The sequence below is a fragment of the Scyliorhinus torazame genome, chromosome 9 (assembly GCF_047496885.1).
Source record: "Scyliorhinus torazame isolate Kashiwa2021f chromosome 9, sScyTor2.1, whole genome shotgun sequence".
Classification (NCBI taxonomy): domain Eukaryota; kingdom Metazoa; phylum Chordata; class Chondrichthyes; order Carcharhiniformes; family Scyliorhinidae; genus Scyliorhinus; species Scyliorhinus torazame.
Genome location: NC_092715.1, coordinates 90,455,744 through 90,478,467, shown reverse-complemented (window position 1 = coordinate 90,478,467; position 22,724 = coordinate 90,455,744). Strand labels below are relative to the sequence as shown.

At 47.4% G+C, this 22,724-nt stretch overlaps 1 long non-coding RNA gene across 1 annotated transcript; it reads left to right on the top strand.

Moving 5' to 3' along the window:
• The first annotated feature begins 785 nt into the window (after positions 1–785).
• On the top strand, positions 786–21,551 carry LOC140430003 (uncharacterized). Its single transcript, XR_011949267.1, has 2 exons — positions 786–886; positions 20,939–21,551. It is a non-coding gene; the product is annotated as an uncharacterized lncRNA (long non-coding RNA).
• The last annotated feature ends 1,173 nt before the right edge of the window (positions 21,552–22,724 follow it).

The window sequence follows — 22,724 nt, the reverse complement described above, 5'->3', positions numbered from 1 at the left end:
AGAATGGGACGGTCTGGAAGGCCGGACTGCTGGCCCTACGGTCTAAAAATCTCCCGGTCTCCCGCGGGCAAGATGTCCTCCCCGACGCGATCCACTCCATCCGATCGCTCCTCTGCACCGCAACTAATGAAACCCCCCACCTCCGGGGTCTCACTCCCAACATGGCTGACAGTTCCTGGACCCGTCCTCCTTCGCAAACACGTGCGGACCCATAAGTCGGACCCGTTGGTCGAAAGAGTCCACCTCCTGCACGCAAACCCGCAGTACGCCTTCGTGACGCACCACAATGGGCGCCAGGACACAGTCTCCCTCAGGGACATGGCACCCGGTGGATCCCCACCCACGGCCCCAAACCCGACCCCTCCCCCCCTCCGGTTGCCCCATTCAACCCGGCGCCACTCACTCTCCCCCAGCGCACGTCACCGCAGCCCCTGCCCAGGAGGATCCGTCCTCCCACTGTTTCCACTCAGGGGCGACGAAGACGAGGACAACACGCTCCCGGAGTCGCAGGTGACCAAGTCGGCGCCCGCATCACCATCAGGACCGAGGCAATCACAGCGGAGAATCAAGGCCCCCGACAGACTGAACTTGTAAAATTTTTCCACCACCCCCGCTGGACTCTTTTTTAACAGGGGGCGAATGTAGTAGTCACCACTAACTGTATTAGATGTAGTACGGTAAGACTCATATACTAGAGGTACATGGGTAAATCCCTGCCTGCTGGCTCCGCCCAGTAGGCGGTGTATAAATGTGTGTTCTCACCGGTGCTGCTCCCAATCTGGCAGCAGCTACTGGAGGCAACACATCTTTGCTCACTAAAGCCTTGATTATTGACTACTCTCGTCTTTGTCGTAATTGATAGTGCATCACTCGCAATAAATTTAAGGTAGGATTGCCCTGTGGGAGCCCAATTTTAAAATGTTAATGAAGCATCCTGTTTCTCCATGCAGAACAATCCTGCAACATAAAAATGTTGCACAGTAGGTTATGATCTTATTTCATGGATTTGATGGCTTGCCACTTCCCCCACATCCCTATCACAACAGTTGAAGGGGCAGGGTTAATACTGAGACCAATAAGACATCTGGAAAAAATTGATACAACCTCAATTTTTGCAACTGTTTTGTGATGTAGGAAATGTACAAGAGACATACATTTTGACACAGGATGCACTGCAATGGATGTTTCTGTTGTGATATATTTGATAATGCTGCTGAATACAGGATTCTTGGTTTTATTCATACAAGGCAGGTCACCTTTGACACCCATATGTTAGTAAAATTGCAACCCAAAAGATGAATGTTTGAAATGGATGCCAGAACACTTCAGAAAATGGAAGAGCGATACAAAGGGCAGGTTCACAGCATGCTTCAATGTTTTTTTTTAAATGAGATGATAAGTGACTATTATATCAAGGGACTAACAAATCACTGGATTCAGTGAGATGAAAATAATGATTGATTAAGCAAATCATTAAAATTCAATAGACAAATAGCTAATATGTCTCTCATAAAATAATTCTGTCAACATTACAAGAATGTTAAGGAAGGAAAAACAAGATAGAAAGTGACTGACGAGCTTGAAGACCATTTATCACTAGAAGGGTCCTCAAGAGATTAGCCTCTCCATAAAAAGAACAATCAGCCACCGTGTGACTAAAAGCTGCATTGGAAAACCTACCTGACTGGACTTCAGCCACAGTATTGTAGCAGTGATTGACAACTCTTCTGGGTTATTGGGACCGTTTTTAACTTTGCAGACCAGATAGCTAATTTGCTCACCCTAAATTACTCATCCCATTTGTATATCTTCCATATGTTTAAAGTGTTAGCTGAGGTTTTAGGGAGACAGCTTCTTCCCTTTAATATGCCCCTTCTTCCGCTTCATATGCATAATCTGGTGGAGTGTTTCAAATGAAATGGTGCGGGATTCTCCACCCAGCGACGCCGGAATCGCGAAACGCAACTGTGCAGAGAATGGCATGTGAGCCAAACATCTTGGCAGACGCCAGGCACTCGATGTATGCCATGATCTGCTGCCTCGACAGCAGCGTCAATGCATTCTATTCCGTATGTACAGTAAAGACCGTTGGCATATCATTAACGGGCCTGACCGGTGTTCTCCAGGGCCTCTGCGATGCTCCACCTCTGCAAAGAGGAATCCCCGATGGTGAGGTTCACTTGTGGGGCGAGATTCTCCGACCCCCTGCTAGGTCGGAGAATCGCCGGGGGCTAGCGTGAATCCCGCCCCCGCCGGTTGCCGAATTCTCCGGCACCGGAGATTCGGCGGGGGTGGGAATCGCGCCTCGCCGGTTGGCGGGACACCCCCCCGGCGATTCTCCGGGCCAGATGGGCCGAAGTCCCGCTGCTGGAATGCCTGTCCCGCCGGCGTGGATTAAACCACCTCTCTTACCGGCGGGACAAGGCGGCGCGGGCAGGCTCCGGGATCCTGGGGGGGGGGGGGGGGGGGCGGGCACGGGGCGATCTGGCCCCGGGGGATGCCCCCACGGTGGCCTGGCCCGCGATCGGGGCCCACCGATCCGTGGGCGGGCCTGTGCCGTGGGGGCACTCTTTTCCTTCCGCCTTCGCCATGGTCTCCACTATGGCGGAGGCGGAAGAGACTCCCTCCACTGTGCATGCGCGGGGATGCCGTGAGTGGCCGCTGACGCTCCCGCGCATGCACCGCCCGGCAAAGTCATTTCCCCGCCAGCTGGCGGGGCACCAAAGGCCTTTCCCGCCAACTGGCAGGGCGGAAATCAGTCCGGCGCGGGCCTAGCCCCTCAAGGTTAGGGCTCAGCCCCCCAAGATGCGGAGGTTTCCGCACCTTTGGGGCTGCGCGATGCCGGACTGATTTGCACCGTTTTCGGCGCCGGTCGGCGGACATCGCGCCGATTATGGAGAATTTTGCCCATGGTTTTAAAAATTGTGATACAGACATCGTAGCTGCTGAGCGAGAAAGGAGGTGGGTCATGTTCTCAGAGGCGCGATCGTGGGCTGCTGGGTCTGCTGGTCCAGCTGCTGGCAGGGTTGGCTGGCGGGGGGTGGGGGCATCTGATGGGGGTGGGGGCATCTGCCAGGGTCAGGGGAGAGTAGCAGGGTCGATCAGGGGATGGGCTGTGGGGTCAGGGCCGGAGTATGCAGGCATGGATCACCATTGCGTGGCCTGCAAGGCAGTCATCTTGCTGCGCACCCCACTGACCGACCACTGTGGCCCGTGGTTGCACAGAGTGGCACTGGCCGAATGAGTGCCCCCACACCTCTCCCCCCCCCACACTCTGCACCCCCCCCCCCCCCAACAACCGGGCACCACCCACCAGTGGAGAATCATGCAGCCCACTCAAGGGGAATGACCACATTAGCCCCTACAGGAGTGCGCCGGACGGGGGGGTGGGGGGGGGCGCAGAGCATACCGCTGACATGGGTTGTGCCAGCCACCAGTACCCCTGCTGGCAGGGACGGGTGCCGGGGCCCGAGGCCCCCGCTCTGTTGGGCAACAACAGGCAGCATGGTAGCACAGTGGTTAGCACAGTTGCTTCACAGCTCCAGGTTCCCAGGTTCGAATGGGTCACTGTCTGTGCAGAGTCTACACGTTCTCCCCATGTTTGTGTGGGTTCCTCACACAGTCCAAAGATGTGCAGGTTAGGTAGATTGGCGATGATAAATTGCTCTTAGTGTCCAAAAATGTTAGGTGGGGTTACTGGGTTATGGAGATAGGGTGGAGGCGTTGGCTGAAGTAGGGTGCTCTTTCCAAGAGTCGGTGCAGACTCGATGGGTCGAATGGCCTCCTTCTGCACTGTAAATTCTATGATTCTATAATTCTATGAATGAGACCAGGGGTGCGGTATGGAGGCAGAGTGCCAGGGGAAAGCCGGGGGTTGGTTTCGGGATGGGAGAGGAGGAAGGGGATGAGGGGGATATGGGGAAACAGGGGCTGCAGTGCCGATCAGAGCCACTGTGTAGCCCATTGGACCTGGTTCGGCACAAAGGAACGCACCATGCTAACATGTCTGCCTTTCATCCCCTGCAAACAATGGACATTGGAATTCAACCAGGAATTCATCCTAGCTGCCGCACCCCTGGGGGAAGCACTGAGGCTGTACGAGCAGGAATTGCTCAGGGAGGACCCTGCAGGAGCGGACCCTGTACCAGAGGAACAGGAGCCAGCTGGTGAGGATGGAAATACGTCCGCCCCACAGGCCGAGGAGAAGGTGGAAAGGAGGCGTCCCATCAGGCCTCGTGTACCAGCAGTGCCTGTCATTTGAGGACTTGCCAGATGGGGCATATGTCGAATACTCTGGCTGAGCAGGGGGACTCCAGACCCACAGCAAAGTGGTTGACTTTTAACTGCCCTTTTTTTTCAAGGACAATCGGGCATGGGGAACAAATGTTGACCTTGCTAGCGAAGCCCACATCCCATGGAGGTGGAAAGAGAAAGTTGTTCTTTTTTTAATTCATTCATCAGACATGGGCGTTGCTGGCTAGGCCAGCATTTATTACCCATCCCTAATTCTCCTTGAGGGGCAGTTAAGTGCAACCACATTGCTGAAGGCAATGGCGTTTTCCAAGGCTCGCCAACTTTGCCGCTCGGGAACCCACCGACTAATGGCAAACCTGCGATGGAGGGGCTAGAAAATCCCAGCCATGATCTCACTGAATGGTGGAATAGGCTCAGGGATTAAGATGACCTACTGTCCCATGATCAACAAATCAAAGTGAGTCTTTCTCCCCCTGCCACAGTGGAAAATGGCAGTTAACAAAAAGGCAACAAATAAGAGACAGAAGTGGAGGTTCCATTAATATCCTCAAGCAGTTGAGTGCACTGGGCACAGAAAATATTCTGGGCCCTGATAACAACCTCTCCATAGTGTTGAAGACCTGTGCACCAGAGCCAGCTGTTCCCAAAGCCCGTCACAGCTCAACTATGTGAAACTCTGCCCAGATATATCCTACTTACAAAAGGCAGGATAAGGCTAGCCCAGCCAATAACCGCCAGCAGCCTACTTGCAATCAAAAGCAAAATGATGGAAGGTGTCACCTCTCGTGCCATCACACAACATGTATTCACCAATAAACTGGCATATAGGTTGGGGGCTGCCAGAATTACTCAGCTCTGCCACTAATCACAGCAGTAATTCACACTGAGATGATGAAAAAGTTGATTCCAGCGGGGGAGTGAGAGCATTGCTGTTCAGGTGCCAAAGAATTTGAGCCAAACGAAGGTCAATTGGGGTCAAAGGAAATACTCTTTAATGGCTGAAGCCATGCCTGATACAAATTAAGGTGATTGTGGTTGTTGGTGACGTTCATAACAGCCCCCAGGATGTCACTGCAGCAATTCCATCAAGGACGTATTGTTATGGGCCAGTGTTTAGAGAACCCCAAAGTGTAACATGGAGTTCACCTGACCCACAACTTTTACTAGATTGTGGTATGGGGAGCACACGGCCCACTCTAAAGGTGTGGTGCAGCAGAAATGTAAAAGTATTTTTCAAAAGCAAAACAATGTTTATTCTATGAACTAAAGTTAACCTTTTTAAAATATACAGTGAACATCTTAGCAACCATTAATTCAAATATAACCCCCAAAGAATACAACACTAAGTAATCCTTAAGCTGTCCTTTTAACATCCATAAGACTTTTTAAAAAAACTTTAAACAGAAGCACATCAGGTTAAAGTCACTGCTGAGAGCAGTTATTAGTTTTAAATCACCAAAGGAAGATTTACAGTTTTTAGATTACAGAGAGAGAGACTAATACCCCTTATGGCTGTGACTGCAGCTATCCAGCTCTGAAAACGAAACTAAAACACACTCTGCAGCAAACAGCCTAAAACAAAAGTAAAAAGCTGACAGACAGTCCAGCTCCACCCACACTCTGACATCACTGATAAACACCCATTTCATAAAGGTACATTTCTTAAACATCATTTCTTAAAAGCACTCTCACATGATAGTATATACAGCTGAACTATCTACAGCTGCTCCACCTGTGATCATCCCATTGTCATAAGGTCAGAAATGAACTATTTTCTGATGATTCTACAGCAATCAGATGCATTCACAAGTGTGGAATATGCCACTGCAGTTAGTGATAGAGACCTGGACTGAATTTAGAAAGGTGCCAAAGAACCTCCCTTCCAAGCTAACAAGGCTGGTAGGGTGGGTGGGGGGAGCCTGCCCACCATCTCGACGGCATCCCTACAGCTATTTAACATTGTGAGCAGCATTAATTGCTTTAAGTGAGACATTTGACCCTTTCTTGGAAGTTCTGGATTAAAGTGCTGCCGGCAGCATCAGCTGGCACAACAAATATTCCACTCCATTGCTGAGGAGCCTGGAGTGACAGGTGAGACAGAAGTTGGGGGTCTTCGCTACAGGGTTGAGTGGGGAGGGGGGACTGGGGTGTTAAAGATGGGTGACATTGGGGTGGTTTAAAGGGAGGGGGAAATGACATTGTGAACTCACCCCTCCACAGTGGGTCCAGGGAGCCTCCAAAGGAATTTCCCCACCTTCTCCAATATCAGCCATGCAGGTATAGCTGCTGAGCTTCCTCCATGGTGTGGGTCTTCCCCCGCCATGGGTACAATATGAGCAGTAGTGGGATGAGGCCCTTAAGTGACCATTAGTTGGGCTTCAATAGACTGAAGGGATGGCGGGCCACCTGATGCCACCTGAATGGACATGTGGTCAGTGGGAGGGACAGGTCAGTTGGTAAGGCAATAACAACTCACATTTGACCGGCCCTTTGGCTGGGGTCTGGTGGTTCTTCCCCTCTGCGGCGTCTGCCAGCTTCCGCGTTAGTGGCTGCTCTGTCCTCGGCCACACTAGTCACCTCCAGGATCTGCTCTTCGAAGGAGGTGAGGATTCTTATGTCCGGCACATCTCCATCAGTCTGAGCCTTCTCCCAGCGATTATGGGAGAGCTTTTCCTGAGGAGACACAGAGAGAGCATCGTTAGCCACACATGTGGTTCATGGTGGTGGGGGATGACAAAAGGGTTGGGGAGGTTGAAGGGGAGGGTGGTGGGGGTTGCATGGAGAGTTGGGGAGTGGGTGCTCGCATGTGGGAGGAAAGGTCTCGGGTGGGGGTGGAGGGGGGGTGGCTGGTGTAGGTTGTGACCTTTCTCCGGCACTGGAGGCCAGTCATTCTAGTCACAGTCCTGGCACTCACAGCAGCCGCCATCTCATCCCAGGCAGCACTGGCTGCCCTATGGCTGACCCTCCGGAACCTCGGAGGAACAGGACATCCCTCCTGGCCTCCATTGTGTCTAGCAGCATCCCCAGATCTGCATCCCTGAATCTTGGGGACGGTCTCCTGGGTGCCATTGTTGCGAGCTGGCTGAGGTTGGCTGAGTGAGTGCTGTTTAAGTGCTGCTCGACTTGTTAGCGGGGGGCTGGTGAGTGCGGTCCCGGCGAATCAGCTGGTGAACCTTCATCTGCGAGAGAAGCTGGTGGGGCCTTGTAAATTCAATTAACGTTGAATAGCATTGCCGAAGCTGGGAAGCCCGAGGTCATTCCTGCCCGCTACCACACTTAGAAATGTTTCCGGAGAATCGTGTTCATTGGTGGGGGAGAGCAAAATCCAGCCCCATGTCACATTTGTAGATGTTAGAAAGGTGAAGTGAAGGGTGAAATGGTTATGAGATTATGGTTTCCAGTGCATTTTGCTTTCATTGGTTCTTGTTGTTACCACTCATGGCATGTCAACCATGTTTGCAGGCCCAGAAAAATGTTGGAAATCGTCCCTAAAATCCCAAAGGACCGAGTGGAGGCCTCCCCTCCCTCTCTCCCCTTTTTTGCGTGCGTTTCCTCCGGGTGTTCCGGTTTCCCCCCACAGTCCAAAGATGTGCAGGTTAGGCAGTTTGGCCATGTTAAATTACCCCTTAGTGCCCAAAGGTTAGATGGGGTTACTGGGTTACAGGGATAAGGTGGAGGAGGTGTGGGCTTGGGCAGTGTGCTCTTTCCAAGGACCGTTGCAGACTTGATGGGACGAATGGCGTCCTTCTACACCGTAAATTCCATGATTCTGCTGGTGAGAAAGGGAGAGGTGGCTGGGAAGGCCTTGGGGTGGGGGAATGGCAGAAGAGTACAGGGTTCACCATGGAGTATTGCTTGATGGCAGGATTTACACTCCAGAAATTGACTCAACAAGGGCTGATTCTGGAACCAACATCATGATGCAAACCAACATTATGTCAGGCCATTTTGCAGCTCCCCTGGCAGTTGTCTAAAACAGCTGGTAGAAATCTTACATATATAAATGTAAATACTTTCTGTCTGTTTTATGCACACTAAAGGGAATTGGACTTTGCAGGTTGGAGCAGAAGCTGGGCCGCATTCACTTCTCCACATTCAGCAGCGGTTGCCACCGAAGGATATGCATTCTTAAAAAAAGCTTTTTTGTGAAACCAGGAGGAGTAAGAATTCTTCCCCAACTCAATGTATCCTGGAAGTCCCCCTCCCATTGTCGCTCCACTTCCCCGAAAGACTTACCTTCAGATGAACAAGCTGCCTATGATGGTGTGGCAGGTGTCAGAAACTTGTTTGAGTCAATGATGTCTTCAGACCAATTTCCTGCCAAGCTGTACCGCCTGGTTGAGTGTTGTCTGTGCTCTGCTTGTCATGCTTCTAAATACAAGCCATAGCCAATTTTTAAGACACTGCATTAATGCAAACTGGTCACACTGTGCTACTGGGGACAGATATTCACACGTGTAAGGGAATATATATATTTTTAAATTCATTTTTACAGGATGTGGGCTTTGCTGGCTGGACCAGCATTTGTTGCCTATCCCTAATTGCCCTTGAGAAGGAGATGGTGAGCTGCCTTCTTGAACAGCTACAGTCCGTGTGCTATAACTGCACCCATTGTGCTAATAGGGAGGGTGTTCAAGAATTTTGACCCAGCTACAGTGAAGGAACGGTGATATATTTCCAAGTCAGGGTGCGTAACATGGAGGAGAATTTCCAGGTGGTGATGTTCCCATACATCTAAATGGTAGGGGCCATGGGTTGGAAGGTGCTGCCTAATGAGCCTTGGTGAGCTGCTGCAGTGCATCTTGTAGACGCTACACACTGCTGCTACAGTGTGTCAGTGTTGGAGGGAGTGAATGTTTGTGGAAGAAGTGCCAATCAAGCTGGCTGCTTTGTCCTGGCTAGTGTCGAGCTTCTTGAGTGTTGGAGCTTCAGCCATTTCTTGATATCACGTGGGGTGAATCGAATTGGCTGAAGACTGACATCTGTGATGCTGGGGACCTCTGGAGGAGACCAAGATGGATCATCCACTCGACAATTCTGTCTGAAGATTGTTGGGAATGCCTCAGCCTTGTCTTTTGCATTGATGTGCTGTTCTCCTCCATCATTGAGCATGGGGATATTTGTGGAGCCTCCTCCATTGAGTCATTTAATTGTCCACCACCATTCACGACTGAAATTGAGCCTCCGTTGCATTGCTCAATAAAATATTGCCATACATCATTTTCGCATATGGTGAAGCTGCTCTTTAGGATAGGAAGAAATAACAAGCACAGATGAATCTTGTCTTTTGTTGATTCAGGCTCATTTATTGTGGTTAGTAAATCTAGGGCACTGAAGACAGAACAATTTAATAAAGCACTTTATGCTAGGAATTCTGAAATTGACAAATATTTTAACGAAAACCCAATGAAAAGCTCATTTACCTTGGGCTTCAAAGAAGCCTGACAAAATATTTCTGGAGGCATATTTTTCACTCTTTCAAAAACGTACTTTTATGTAGTCAGTTAATCAATTACTGACTATTAAGTTTCTCCTCCTCCATCCAGCAGTATATTTCTCTCTTTGCAAAAGTTTCAATTGAGTTAAAAGAATTAGCACTAATTGGGAAACTTATTCCATTTTTTGAATACATTTTAGCCTCCAGGTTCAGTTGGTTCTTAATGATTTATTAACAGTCATTTAAGATGTAGTTAAAATTTTTGTAAGAAAGAAATGTGAAAAAAAGATTTGCGGCAGCTATGTTGAGATGTCAAATACCAACGACATGGGTGTGTCATTATGGATACCTAGTTGTGGTCATGTGGACAAAAAGTAGAGGACAGGTAGATCATAGGAGTTATGAGTGCTGAAGGAGGATGGAAGAATAATTCACAACAGAAAGGTTAATACATATAAAATATATTTCTTACACATTCAAAATTGAGGAAGCATATAAATAGAACCTTCATATTTAGGCATCTGTGTGGACATAGAACATAGAACATACAGTGCAGCAGGAGGCCATTCGGCCCATCAAAACAGCACCGGCCCACTTTAAGCCCTCACTTCCACCCTCTCCCCGTAACCAAAAAACTCCTCCGAACTTTTTGGACACTGAGGGCAATTTTGCATGTCCAATCTACCTAACCTGCACGTCTTTGGACTGTGGGAGGAAACCGGAGCACCCGGAGGAAACCCACGCAGACAAGGGGAGAACGTGCAGACTCCGCACAGACAGTGAATCAAGCCGGGAATCAAACCTGGGACCCTGGCACTGTGAAACCACAGTGTTAACCACTGTGCTACCGTGCTGCTCATCATGCAGACTCCGCACAGACAGTGACCCAAGCCGGGAATCGAACCTGGGACCCCGGCGCTGTGAAGCCACAGTGCTAACCACTGTGCGATTGTGCTGCCATATTCAAGTCCATTCATTATCTTGGAACTTACAATACTTAATGACTTAATTTTAGCCACAATTGACAATCAATCATCCTGCAATAGAAATATTGAAATGTTGAGTCTTGCTGAAGAAATGGGATATGCTTTCAAAGCACAGGACAGCTTGCAAGAATCTTCCAACTGTAGTGGGGAAATAACAATTTATACTACATGAGAGGAGAGTGCTAATTGGGTGGCAAGTGGACTTTGATTGGTGGATGCATTGCAATGGAGAATTGGAGAATACAGCACGGAACAGTTAACCGCCCACTTTGTTCAAATTCAGACAGGGCGGGTCGACTCTGGTTCAGGCATTGCCCTAGGGAATGAATCAGGGAATGACTGTTCCCGAAACGTCTGGTTAGTCTGGAAGGGGGTTGGGAAATTCTTGCGAGATAGCCTGATGTGTGCTTAAAGAAAAGCTTTGATATATTACTCTTTTCTTTCAGCAATATTCAAGCGCTGTACTTCCAAACAACGAGGTGAAATTTTATCCTGGTATTTATTATGACAGCTCAGACAAACCTACTGGAATTTTTAGCACATCAGAGACCAGTAATTGTTGTTTGAAAATGGAAAACAAAATAATATTTTATTTGTGGATTCAAACTTGGAAGTGCAAATTTGCTAAAAGAAATTTAGATTCTGTTGGCTCTATTCTTTGATGAAGCTGCAGTGATGGAACCAAAATGTTTAATCCTTTATTGTGAAGGTCATTATGTAATGACACAGTGCTCCTTGTTAGAAATGTTGCACTGAGAGCTGCTCAAACTGAGCTAACCGAGTGAATGTCACAGACGGTACATACGCTGAATTAAAAAAACAGTTATTTCAAGGTTGCAGTGTCTTTGGCATGGTTTCTTTGATGACATGTATGGACAGAAAGAGCTTCACTCCCAGCTGACGTTGAGATCTGAATCTCTCAATTAAATTGTTGCTCCTAGCTAGTTACTCTCTGTGTAAGATTGCTGTGACCTAAAAAAATTCTCTTTCTCTCTCTCACAATCTACGTTTAACTCACAGGGGGCCAGTTTTCACATCTGGTGCTGCTTGGATGTCTGGTTGGTCGGCTGAATGCATCGCCTGCCCAATGGAGGCCCCAACCATTTGATGATCAGCACCCATTTTTAACTGATTGGAGTATGCCCACATATTTTTCAGCACTGACCGGCTGTTTACCTGTTAGGAGAGTGATACTTTTGGTGGACCAGACACCTATTTAAAATGAGCTGTTTTTGATGATTTCTGTGGTTTTGGCTGCTGAACAATAAGTGGCACATGACAGGCGCACGGTCACCCAAAATTATGGACGCATCAGTGGTGGCTGTGCTGGAACAGATCATGGCGTGGGGATGCACTTTGTTCCTCTCCAGTGCAGGGAGGGTGTTGAGCTGGATATGACAGCAGGCCGAGAAGGGAGTGCCAGAAAAGGTGAATGTTGCAAGTATCACTTCCAAAACATGGGCCGGGATTCTCCGAAATCCCGGCCAAATGTTGACGCCGGTGTAAACACCGGAGTGGTGTACGCCAGCGTCAATGGGACTCCTGGCCCAGCAATTCACTGGTGTCCAGGGGGCTAGCACGGCAACGGAGTGCTGCGTGCTGCTCCGGCGCCGGAAAGTAGCCGCGCATGGCTGGCGCGGGTCCACGCATGTGCCCAATGGCCGTCTCCATGTCGGCGCATGCACGTCGTGGTTGCCGTCTCCGCACCGGCGCGGAGCAACATGTAGGGGACCTTACAGCGGGCCGCGCGGAAGGAGGTAGGCCCCCTCCAGATCGCAGCCACCCACCAATCGGGGCCTGGAGCCTGTTGATGCCCCCCCCCCCTGGAGTCAGATCCCCCCGCCCCCCCCCACCAGGACGTCCACCGCAGCTGCGGATCCGACCTCCCGTTGGATGGTACCAGGTCGGAACCACGCCGGCGGGAGTTTGGACGGTCGCCCGTGGTGAATTGCCGCGGGGGCCCATTTCAACGCCCCCCGACCGGCACCGCGGATTATGTTTCCCGCTTTCCCAAGGCAGCGTGAAATATAGGCAGAGTCAATAGATGAAAGACGAGCTTGCATGATGGACTGCGCTGTGTTCACAATTCTCTGTAATTTCTTACGATCTTGGGCAGAACAGTTGCCACACCAAGCTTTGATGCATAGAATGCTTTCTCTGGTACATCTATAGAAATTGAGAAGAGTCATTGTAGACGTGCCGAATTTCCTTAATTTCCTGAGGAAGTAAAGGTGTTGCTGCACTTTCTTAATCGTAACGTTGACATGGGTGGACCAGGAAATATTATTGGTCATATTCACACCGAGGAACTTGAAACTGTCAATCATCTACACCTTAACATCATTAATATAGACAGTGGTGTTTACTACCCCTCACCTCGCAAAGCTGATGACCAGCTCCTTTGTTTTGCTGATATTGAGGGAGAGATTGCTGTCATTGCACCGTGCTACTACATTCTCTATCTCCCTCCTGTATTTTGACTGGTTGCTGCTTGAAATCTGACCCACTATGGTCGCACCATCAGCAAACTTGTAGATGGAGTTGGAGCCAAATTCTGCCGCACAATCATATAAAGAGTATAGTAAAGGGTTGAGAACGCAGCCTTCCGGGGCCCCGATATTAAGGACTGTCATGCCTATCCTTACTGATTGCGGTCTGTGGGTCAGGAAATCAAGGATCCAGTTGTAAAGAAAAGAGCCAAGTTCTAGGTTTTGGAGTTTGGATATGAGCTGAGTTGGAATTATGGTATTAAAAGCTGAACTTTAGTCAATAAACAGGAGCCTGACATAGGTGTCCTTGCTGTAGAGATGTTCCAACGATGGTGTTCCAAAGATGAGTGTACGACCAGGTAAATAGCATCTGCTGTAGACCAGTTTAAGTGGTAAGCAAATTACAATGGATCAAGGCAATCTGGAAGGTTGGAGTTGATGCGTCTCATGACTAACCTCTCGAAGCACTTCATAATAATAGATGTCAGGGCCACCAGGCGATTGTTATTGAGGCACACTGCCTGTTTTTTCTTTGTCACGTACGGTGGTGGTTTTCTTAAAGCAGGTGGGAATGGAGGAAGGAGAAGTGAAAGATGTCTGCAAACACAACCACCAATTGGTCTGTGCTGGATCTAAGTGCATGGCCAGGGACTCCATCAGGACCCATTGCTTTCCGTGGACTCACTTTCGAGAAGGCCAATCTGACTTCTGAGGTTGTAACTGTAGGTATAAATGTATACAAGGCTATTGGTAATACCAGGAAACTTTGTTGCTTTTCTCCAAACTGCTTGCACATAGTTAAATGCGGATCTTTCTTTGTACATTGTCGGCTCCTTATTCTGTCCATTATCTACTGCTTCTCCTTCTTAGGATTCAGACTACAGTAAGCTATTCACACATATGCAGCATCTTTTACAGCAGCCAAGCATTAACACACTTGCCACCTTTTTGTAGGATAAAGAGGGCGAGAGAGAGGACCAAAATTGGCAGAAAACCATTTTCTTCGAAAGTCCTCACATGAAAACCAGCACAGAAATTCTCATCATGGTTGGAAGAGATAGTGAGCTGGAGACATTGACACAGTTTGAATCTCACTTCAAAAGTGGCAGCAGCTGGCAAGCGTGCAATGTGCAGCAATGAACACAGTTGGCTAGAGAATGAACCTGGGTCCAAGCTTGCTGATGCAACCTTCAGTAGCCTTGCTTTCAAGAAGAAAATTGAACACGCACAACAGCAATTGCAGAAAACTTTGGAAGGCCTCCTCAGGAACACCTATGTTTATCCTAAGAGCATAGAGGAGTCTGCCTCCAGTTATATGACATTCTGATGCTAGCTGTCAGCACACTACAGTCTACATGGAGTGTATGCCATCTCCTCTGTGGCTGCAGCAGTGTGACCTGCACTCCATCTGCCTGTATCTCTGACCCCCACTGCCTCCAACAGCCCAGCAAGACTGGGGATCACATGAAGAAGGACATTGAATGCTCTCCTGCAGATCAGTACAAGTGCTGAGCCTCAGTGCCATGAAATTGGCAGTAGAGTGGCATGAGTGGCACATTCTGAGTTCTCAAGCTGACTGCATGCCTGATTCCTAGTTATTCCCTCAAGCCATGCTTCATAGATGCCAAGAAGGAAGCTGGGTCAGAACAGCCTGATGGCAGCTGGGTAAAGTTGGACTTTCTTAATGATCTCCCTATGTGCATGTACACAAGGGGTTAATGTGTAATCAGTAGCACCACATGATCACTAGAGGGCCGGACCAACAGGGTTTATAAAAGGCAACCACATTGGGTCTCTGGCTCTCTCGGGGGTGCACTGTGACCAGGGCAATAGCAGACTAGTTCAGATGGCTAGTGGAGTTACGTATAGTTACTGTAGTTAGATCTTGTTAACCTTATCACTAGTATCAAAGTTAAAGTAAAGAACTCATGCAATTATTGTTATAGTTACTCAATAAACCTGTTGTTACTACTGGATGAGTTCAAGTCTTCTTCATCGAGATTCAGAAGACCTCTTCATTAGCCAAGGATTGAGTAGCACATGTTACCTACCACACAGGTAACAAAACATGGTACCAGGCGTGTTGGCTTTAACAGAACTAGTTAGATTAGGTTAGACAAAGAGAGAAGAAAATTCAGACCGGATATTCGGCTGTGGAAGACTTTGCAGCAAATGGATCCTCGACAACTAACTATGGGACTCACTGGACCTCTAGGGCAGGTGGAAACAACCAGTAATTTAAGTTATAACTGGAAAAGATTTGAACAGATATTCCAAATATTTATCGCAGCTAATGATTTAAGCACGATCTCTGACGCAACAAAAATTGCACTACTACTCTCAATAGGAGGGCATGAAGCTTGAGAAATCTATAATTGCTTTAATTACTTAGAAGGTGAAGACAACACCAAATAGAAGTAATACTCAAAAAAATCTGATGAATACGGTAAGAGTCAGTCTGGAGAGATGCTGGAAAAACTTAACTCTTGTCATAAATGCCAGCAAAATGGAGGGCCCATCACTGATTTTATCACAAATCTCAACTGAATACCACAAGGCTGTAATTATGCTGATTTCAGAGACACTATGATAATGGATCAATTAATTTCTGGACTATCTGACAAAAATTTGAAGGAAGAACATTCACACGATAAGTATCTAACTCTAGAAGCTGCTATACAAAAATGCCTTGCTAATGAACAAAAACAAAATCAATACTGTGAGTCTTTACAAACACAGAATCAGTATCTAGAAAACAAAATTGGTAAAGATGGCGCGAACACACACCACGAGGCAGAGGCAGGTTCTCACTCGATGCAATAGCGCGTTTTGATTGGCAGCCATCTTGAGCGAGAGCGTTCCGGCCAGTATGCACATCCTTCTCAAAAAGAAGGAAAACGGCAAAATACACTCGAGAAGCCGCGCATGCACAGTTGCGAAAAGAACGCACAGTAAAGGAAACTCAAATTGCGCAATCAATTCCTACGCATGACGTCACGAGCGTCATAACATCAGAGGACCCGGATCACACCCACTTAAAAGGGAAATGCACGAAAATGAACAAAAAGTAATTTAAAGCTGCAAAACCAAATCTTCTTACATTAAAAGACAGGACAATGCCCGAACTTACACCAGCAGTTAAAAATAACCTCCGCAGCAGCTTGGCACCAGCAGTTTGCACCACCCAAAGAGGAGAGCACAATGATTTGTTCATTGAAGAATACTACTCAGAAGATGATTTCTTCATTGGACATAGAAAGAACAATGACAAATCCGAAAGAAAAAGAGATGATTTGTTCATTGAAGACTACTGCTCAGACATGGAGGAGTTATTCAGAATTGATGATCATTGCATCAGCAACACGGTTGAAACGCTCAACACGAATCTTCTCATGGTAGGTGAATCCAATACCATGATGCCATGGCAGATCGTCGATACATTGGATGACAGCAATACCCAAGACGACGACGGCGCCACACAGAGAGCACAGGTCGACTCTACAGCGAGAACACTGCATGACTCCACAGAGAGAGTGATGACAGATTCCACAGGGAGCGCGATGAAAGACTCCACAGAGAGAGCGATGAAGGACTCCACAGAGAGAGCAATGAAAGACTCCACAGAGAGAGCGACACAAGCCTCCACAAAGAGAGCAATGCAAACCTCCACAGACAGCTCGGTGACAGACTTAAAAATGGAAGCAACCAAACACTCCATAGCGAACGCCATGCATGAACAAGACTATGAATGTCTATCCACCTTATCTGCGCAACCAGCAGCAGACTATGAAAGTCTACCAAGCTCACATGAACAACAAAAAGACTATGACAGTCTACCCAGCTTATTTGAGCCACCATAACCCAGCTCATTTAACCAACAAGAAGACAGTCTACCCAGTGTATTTGAGCCACCAGAAGAAGACTATGAAAGTCTACCCAGCTCATTTAACCAACAAGAAGACACTGAATATCTACCCACTGTATGTGAGACAAGTGACGAAGAAATCATAATTCCCATACAGGATGTGCAGGATCACAGCGAGACTGACAGATCTCAGCTCGACTGCACAGAAGCACTCAACAATCACAATCATGAGTCCAGAGAGACCACGTCAATTGAAATCTTGAAGATTTTGACTCCTGAAGAGGAGCACCATGAGTCCAGAGAGACCACGTCAATTGAAATCTTGAAGATTTTGACTCTAGACGAGGAGCACCAAGAAACCAAAGGTGATTCAAATGAACCATAAATAACTCCAGAAGAGGAGCACAGAGAAATCAATGATGATTCAAGTGAACCAGAAATGACTCCAGAAGAGGAGTACCAAGGAAGCAAAGAAGAGGAATCAAATCCACCACAAATGACTGATGTCACCAACATCAATGCAACATCAGATCATTCTCACAATTCTCAAGAAGAAACACTCAATGTAACAGATACCACAATGGACACTGACACCAATAACTGTGACAATGATGCCAATAATCCACACGGAACACGCATTGAGTGCAACAAGAACAACAAATACCGCAAGAGGCACAGCAGAAACAAGAACAACAATAGCAACAACAAAAACAACATGCAGCGCAACAAGAACAACAAAGACAACAAGAAGCATAACAGAAACAACAAGCATGACAAGAAAAACGACAAGAACAGCGACAAAAACAACATCAGAAACAACAAGCACGACAAAAACAACAACAATGAAACCACGACCTGTACAACATGGTACAACTCTGCACATGAATGACAATGCCACATCACACTGCAAAACAATGACAAGACTACGAACATGCCAAGGCATGACAAAGAATCTTACAAATTAACATCTGCTCCAGAACAAGCAAGTGCGCCAGCTTTCAAGGCAGATGACACACTAGATTAATACCGCAAGCACAGGAAAAAGTCCAGGTCAGACGACAAAGATGACATACAGAATCAATACCGCAAGCACAGAAAAAAGTCCAGGTCAGACAATGGTGTAACACAGAATCGCTACCACAAATACAGAGAAAAGAAAAAGAAAGTCTAAATCAGATAACAATGTGATTCGACCATTCAAGCACCTCATGATGACTTGATGGTCACTTAAACACAAGAACACTGATGACGTTCACAAAGAAATAACGACATCAACATCACCACTTCAACAACAGATGACAAAAGCAACTCAACCGAACAAATTCATAAAGTTTGGACTCACAATTTTTTAAATTAAGATTGGACTCATAAATATTAATTGGCTTTGTCTAATCATCTAGATCATCGCAACTTGTACATAACATCATTTGTCTACCTATTTCACGTAAGCGCAAAAACCTTAGAGACTAAATGTATTCACATTTGACGGACTAACTCATTGATTTTATGTAATGCATTTGCAAACTGCATCCATTATGTTTGTTCAATTTTCATTACAACATACAAAAAATATGTAACATGTAAAAAAGGGGGATGTAGTGATCTCTATATGTGCATGTACACAAGGGATTAATGTGTAATCAGTAGCACCACATGATCACTAGAGGGCCGGACCAACAGGGGTATGAAAGGCAACCGCATTGGGTATCTGGCTCTCTCGGGGGTGCACTGTGACCAGGGCAATAGCAGAGTAGTTCAGATGGCTAGTGGAGTTATGTATAGTTACTGTAGTTAGATCTTGTTAACCTTATCACTAGTATCAAAGTTAAAGTAAAGAACTCATGCAATTGTTGTTATAGTTACTCAATAAACCTTTTGTTACAACTGGATGAGTTTGAGTCTTCTTCATCGAGATTCGGAAGACCTCTTCATTAGCCAAGGATTGAGTAGCACATGTTACCTACCACACAGGTAACAAAACACTTCTCAGGTCCGAATTCCCAAAGGCTGATGAACATATACAGTTCAGGGGTACTCACTTGAGTATCTGTAGTCTATCACTTGTCATGTTGAAGCCAGAAGATCAGCATTTCCAGGAATACAATCACTTAAGGAAAACACTATTGGATGAAACCAAGGTGATAATGTCTTGTCATTGTTGAAGCCATTAAAAAAGTGCACCTTTTGAAAATATTATTTTTTTGTGTAGGGGATTTTATACTAGCTGCTGAGCCTGCGTTAGCATGTATATGAATGTTAGTCAATGGTTATTCACAATTGTTAATGTGGCGGTTGGAGGGGTGAAAGCAGAAGAGGGATTCAAGTGCAGAGCTGAGATGATCCTGAATACGTTTGCTGCCAACTTCTGATGCGCTAAATGTTTCGGCTTTTTCTTCAAGGTTTTCAAAGTCACAAAATTCCAGCTGTGGTTATTGTGCATGCTTCAAGTAAAGTTACGTAACATTCAGAATCTGTGAGACACTTTCAGGGTTGCATTCAAGTGTTTCTCTAGACCTGGACACTAGAAACATTGCTTTAAAACCTGTCATGATAATGTGCCATGTACAATATGGAATATTAATCACTGGTTCCATTGGTTGTTTTTAAAAAGAAAACGAAACAGCTAGAACTGCACAGGCATAATGTTAAAATGGCTGCAGAAGTCATCTGATTTAAAATGTCTAACAAATTAGTTTGAATTTTTCGAGGCGGTGACTGGGGGCGAAATTCTCCATTGCCCGGCGCTGATATCGTAATCGGCGATCGGGCGAAGAATCCTGTTTCTGACCGAATTTGGAGCGGCGCCTGTTTTCGGATTTCCACCCCCGCCAAAATGGCATCATCAAGGAGTACGCCACACGCTGTTGGGTCGATTCCGGGTCCGATTCCTGGCTTGGGTCACTGTCTGTGCGGAGCCTGCACATTCTCCCTGTGTCTGCGTCGGTTTCCTCCGGGTGCTTCTTTTTCCTCTGCCATTGTCTAAACTCTCTGCATAACATAAAGACAATGGCCGGGATTCTCCGAGCCTGCGCCGGGTCAGAGAATCGCCGGGGACACAGGAAATTCCCGCCATGCCGCTCCGTCGCCGGGCCATCAATTCTCCGGCGACCGGAGAATCAGCGCCAATCGCGCCCGCACGGTTGCCGCGGTGCCAATTGGGGGCCACTGAAATAGGCCCACGCATCGATTCTGCCGCTGGCGTGGGTTACATCTGGTACCACCCGGCGGGACCTTGGACCCATGGTCGCGGTGGCGGTCCTGGTGGGGCACGGGGGAAATCTGACTCCGGGTGTGGCCTCAGCGGTGGCCAGGCCCACGATCAGGGCCCACCAATCAGCGTGCCATCGTGTCTGGGAGGGACTTACCTTCCGCCGCACGGGCCCGCTGTGTGGCTCCGCCATGTCTGCGGCGCCCGTGCCGAAATGGGCCGCCGTGCGCATGCGCGGACCTGTTTGCGGCCGCCATGAGCATGTGTGGCTGTGCGGCCTGGACAGCAGGGCTCTGCCGGCAGCCAGAGCTGTGGGACGCATGCCAGGGCCCTGCTAGCCCACTGGGAAATGGAGAATCACCCCAGACTTTCGAGGTAAAAGTCTGGAGTGATGCCCGCCCGCTTTCTGGCGGGCGTGTGGACTTAGTCCCCAAAAGGGAGAATCCCGGCCAATAGGTCACCAGGCTTCATTGCTTCAGAAATTGCTAGGAACAAATAAGGACTAACAAATCTCATAATGTGGGGGGGTGGGAGTAAGGACCTCCTTTTTGTTTCAATGGCATCTTCATAGATTTGACAATAGGAATAGAGGTCCCTTCATTATTATGGATTCATCCATTCTGTGGAAATGGCCAGTGTCACAGGATTGGAACCTCAATTGTGAAAAGCTATGATGATAAATCTTTCTGTTTTTCACAGCAAGAAAGGTGTCTGCAGAAGGGACAAGTAACATCCAGAAGAAGACTATGGAATGTAACATCTTCTCGCTCGCCCTACGATTCTCAAGTTGGAATAGATCATGGAATTTTAACAAAATTCAAAGGAACCCCAAGTGTCATAGCATCCAAAGACAAATTACAGTTTAAAGGGAGACAGGGAGGGATTTTCTGGCCCTTCCGGCCAGCGGGATCTTTTAGTCCTGCTGAAGGCGACCCCTCATAGTGTGTTCCTCAGCCATGAAAAGCGCCATAGACTTGCCAATGGTGAGCCACCTCTGCCGCTGGAAAACTCACCGCAAGAGTCTGGAAAATCCCGGCCACTGTCTCCAGAAAGATAACCCGCTTACATCGACCGCAATACCACTGGAATCTCAAGACCACCAAAGGAATGATGGAACATGTATTTCTTTTTTTTCCTTACCAGTTTTAACTCTTATCAGTTTCCCCTTCTCCACCCTGTAACTTGTTCTCTTCTGCAGGCTAATGTGGGTGTGTGCGTACGTCACTGGATTTTGGACATGTTTTTACCTTTTTAATAAGACTGATACTTTTACCTGAGTCAGTTTTTAAAAATAAAACTAACTCCTTGTTAACTCACGTGATCTGGCTGGCTCATTTAGAATTCCTACAGGGCAACCATTTGGCCCATCGTGTCTGCACCAGCCCTCTGAAAGAGGACCCTACCTAGCCCCACTCCCCCACCCTATCCCCGTAACCCCCTAACCTCAACTAACCTGCACATCTTTGGACACTAAGGGGCAATTTAACATGGTCAATCCAGCTAACCTGTGCATCTTTGGAATGTGGGATAAAACTGGAGCACCCGGAGGCAACCCATGCAGACACGGGGCGAACGTGCAAATTTCATGCAGTCACCCAAGGCCAGAATTTAACCTGGGTCCCTGGTGCTGTGAGGCAGCAGTGCTAACCACTTGATATAGTTTTCTTCATATAGGTTTCCATGCAGTCAAGTACATATGGAATTGGAAAATGCCAACTTTTCCTAAATTCAAACTGTGTTATAACCATCTTCAGGAGTGGAAAAGAGAGGAATTTACTCATTCCTGTGGACTCGGTCATAACAGATGCCAATGAGTTGTTTATTGATGGTTGTTATGTTGACATGGCTCTAGTTGCTTCTTCCTTCTGCCAACAAATGGTGTCAGCCATCAGGTAGTGAAACAATATTGTTTGTTCCTCAAGCAGCTATCATACACTGGGCGCTCTGATAAAGAATAAATGATTGACTATTGCATTATAGTGCCTTTTGGGAAGACAGGAATCCACCATCATGATGTCCATTAAGTGAATAAATTATTTTTGATTCATGTAGGTTGTCCCCTTGTAGGGAAGTGACTTGATGTTACAAGTGTGCCATGGTGAAAAGCCTGCAATGGTTGAAAAGCAAACAGCCTAGACCCACTGGAATGAAGTTAATAGACTTGCCGAACAGGGTGTCACTCACCTGTTTTATTATAAGAGTGTGCAGTTGAAATTTGCTGTCCCCAACTGCAGACTGGAATGACCCAAAAGCATAGGGCTGAATTTTCCGCCATCGGGATTCTCCATTTTCCGGCAGCCCGCGGGTTTCCCGACTGAGTGGGGCTGTCCCACAGTGGGAAACCCCATTGACCAGCCATTGAAACGGAGAATAATGACGGTGTGCCACAAGAGAAATCAGGTGCGGTTGGATGGAGAAACCCGCCAATAGAAATTTAGGGCTGTGAGGTACTTGATGATCAAAGACATGGAATGCACACATGTGA